Source organism: Herpailurus yagouaroundi, unplaced genomic scaffold (genome assembly GCF_014898765.1).
Source record: "Herpailurus yagouaroundi ecotype Mexico unplaced genomic scaffold, PumYag 198, whole genome shotgun sequence".
Classification (NCBI taxonomy): domain Eukaryota; kingdom Metazoa; phylum Chordata; class Mammalia; order Carnivora; family Felidae; genus Herpailurus; species Herpailurus yagouaroundi.
Genome location: NW_024412429.1, coordinates 21835656 through 21838519, shown reverse-complemented (window position 1 = coordinate 21838519; position 2864 = coordinate 21835656). Strand labels below are relative to the sequence as shown.

At 39.4% G+C, this 2864-nt stretch overlaps 1 protein-coding gene across 9 annotated transcripts in view; it reads left to right on the top strand.

The window, feature by feature from the left end:
• The window catches only part of UTRN (utrophin), a 492724-nt gene extending 492009 nt beyond the window's left edge, over positions 1-715 (top strand). For all 9 annotated transcript variants that reach the window (XM_040448951.1, XM_040448950.1, XM_040448952.1 and 6 more), the window contains one exon: positions 1-715. This exon is cut by the window's left edge and continues 1411 nt beyond it. The gene's annotated coding sequence lies outside the window, so the exon portion shown is untranslated.
• The last annotated feature ends 2149 nt before the right edge of the window (positions 716-2864 follow it).

Genomic DNA, 2864 nt, shown 5'->3' with positions numbered 1-2864 from the left:
AAGAAAGAAAGAAAGAAAGAAAGAAAGAAAGAAAGAAAGAAAGAAAGTCACGTGTTTTGATTCAAGCGTATGTGCATTTAAAACATCAGGACATTTTAACTTTGGGTTCTCTTGAACTGGGATTTGGCCAGAAGGAGGCTTAAAGTTAGAAATTGCTATTCTTTTAGAATAGGTGGGGTGGGTTGGGGGGCAAGGGTGTCTATTTGCAGCATAGATATTTTGAGAAGAAAATTGTTTTATATAAGAGGAAAGCCATGACCACCTTTCTACCTCAGATGCATCTTCATCCATTGTGTTGGAAATAGCTTTATGCCGCTGCAGTCTGCAAAATCTAGAGCTTTTATCGGGCCACATCACACCCAAGAAAAGCACCTGTTGAAAGAAAAAAACTTTCCCTGAACTCTGAGCGACAAGTTGTAGATTTGGTGTCTTCCTTGTTCTTACTTTGAAAAGTTACGTATTAATTTTTTTTCTGCCTGTAATTGTGTGCAACATGTCTTCTATCTGCTATTAAGGAAAAGCTACATAAAACACTACATTGTAACCTTCTAAGTAATAATAAATAAAAATATATATATATCACAGTAACAACAAGGGGAAATAAGTATGTAGTTCTTTTGAAATATGTGGTAAAGAACTAATCATAGACTATCATCTAATCTGGTTACATGTTGTATTTTTCATCCCGAATAAAAGTAATTTTAACACAAGATGACTTTGATATTCTTCAGCTGTGTTCATTGAGAGACTCTGAGCTTTGAGTGTACATTTATGAAAATAAAATACGAAAAGAGCCTGTATAATGATAAAGCTATTATTTTCTTCTGTTTTCTCTCCTACACAACGAATGCATTCTTCCTCTTGTTCTACTGTCTTTCTGTGTGTCCCTCTCTTCTCTATTATTTATATAATTCTCAGTTTCCTTTACAGATAGAAAGCTTATAGATAGGGAAAAATAATGTTGGGTGTTAAAAACATACACATGAAGCCTATCAGGCTTTTGTTTTAATAACTTGGATGCTGTTGTATTTACTTGATTCCTCTTCCAAATCCACTTAGCCGCATGCCCTTAAATAATGTGCTTTTTATATATGCACTGGGTTTTAACCATTCTGGTAGTAAGTTTAATCCATTCCTGAAGCCATCCTGTGGGAAATAGTGTTGAGAATTGTATTACTTGATTCTAAAAGTAAAAGCTACCTATGAAATAGAAAAATCCCCAAACGTGTAATTTGTTAGAATAAAACAGATACATTCTAAGGAACATGCATTGTAAGCATCCTGTTTACCCCAAAGTAATAATCACATTAAGCATTCCTAAGGAAACAATTGTTAAGTCCAGTAACCTGTTGAGTAGGTAATTGGAAAGGGAAGTGGGAACACAAAACAAAGTACTGTTTTTACACTTAGGCTTTAGCTTGTTATTTCTGTCTATCCTTGAGATTATATGTACATTTTTTTAAGCTTATTTATTTATTTTGAGAGGGAGGGAGGGAATCCCAAGCAGGCTTTGCGCTGACAGCACAAAGCCTGATGTGAGGCTCAAACTCATGAACCATGAGATCATGACCTGAGCCAAAACCAGGAGTCAGACGCTTAGCCGACTGAGCCACCCATGTGCCCATGTACATTTTTAAAGAATGTAGTTCGCCCTTGGTTTTCTCCCTGCCGCCCCCCATTCAACTGTTTCAGTCAACCAACTATTTCGGTGGCGTTTCTAAATTCATTAGTTGAAACTTTAATGCAAACACAGTAAAACACCACTAACACCACACTACCCAGCACTCTAGATAAGATCCAAATACTTCATTCCATATGATATTACCTAGTGTTTTTGTGAGGTTAATTAAGTGATAGGAGTGAGCCCTTGATGGAGGTCAAGAGCCAGTTTCACTTGTGCTATGTCCACTCCCTGGGGTATTAGTTATCTGCTGGCACGCTAATTGGTGCGGCAGCCATAAAATCTCAATAACAAGCATGGCTTTAGCCCCTGGGATGTGAGATTCAGCTGATGGGGGAGGACTTCTCTTGCCCATATGTCTGGGGTTGACTGGTTGCTGAGTGGCATCGGGTGGCCAGTCTGGTTTGTTGCAGCAACCCAGCCGGCTTCTTTCACCCTCTACTGAGCTAACTGGGTATATTCTCATACACTGACCCAAGTATGGGTGTGCAAATGGAGGGCTTTGCTGAGAACTGGCACACCACCACTTGTACTAAATTCTGGTGGTGAAAGCAAATTGCAAGGCTAGGTATGGAGACTAGATCCCAGTTCTTTAATAAGAGCAATTGCAGAATTACTGAGGGTGTGACTATAGAGAGGGGCCATCAGATTTCACTGTATGAGCTTCGAGGTAGATAAAGCAGGGGACATAGGCCAAAATATTACAGTGTCCATTTCCTTGGGCATTATGTCCACTGTCTCAATGGAATGCGAAATGAGTGGACTCTATACAAGGCATTCTGTTTTTTATTATTATCTTCATTTTTGAGAGAAAGCATGTGTATGAACTGGGGAGAGGAAGAGAGAGAGGGAGGCACAAAATCTGAAGCAGGCTCCAGGCCCTGAGCTGTCAGCACAGAGCCCTATGTGGAGCTCAAACTCAAGAGAGATCGTGACCTGAGCCGAAGTCGGAGGCATAACCAATTGAGTCACCCAGGTGAATACAAGGCATTCTTATAAAACAAAGGTCAAGAAGATCATTCCCTCCTCCCCAGGCTACCAATTCAATTTCAGAAAGAAACACGTGTAGGAAAACTTAGCATATCTCTGCCCAACCTTCTATGGGAGGAGACCTCAGGACTGAAACTAAATTTAGGAGGAAAAAGAAAGAAAACAGAAAAAACCTAGATGAAAAATGGAATAA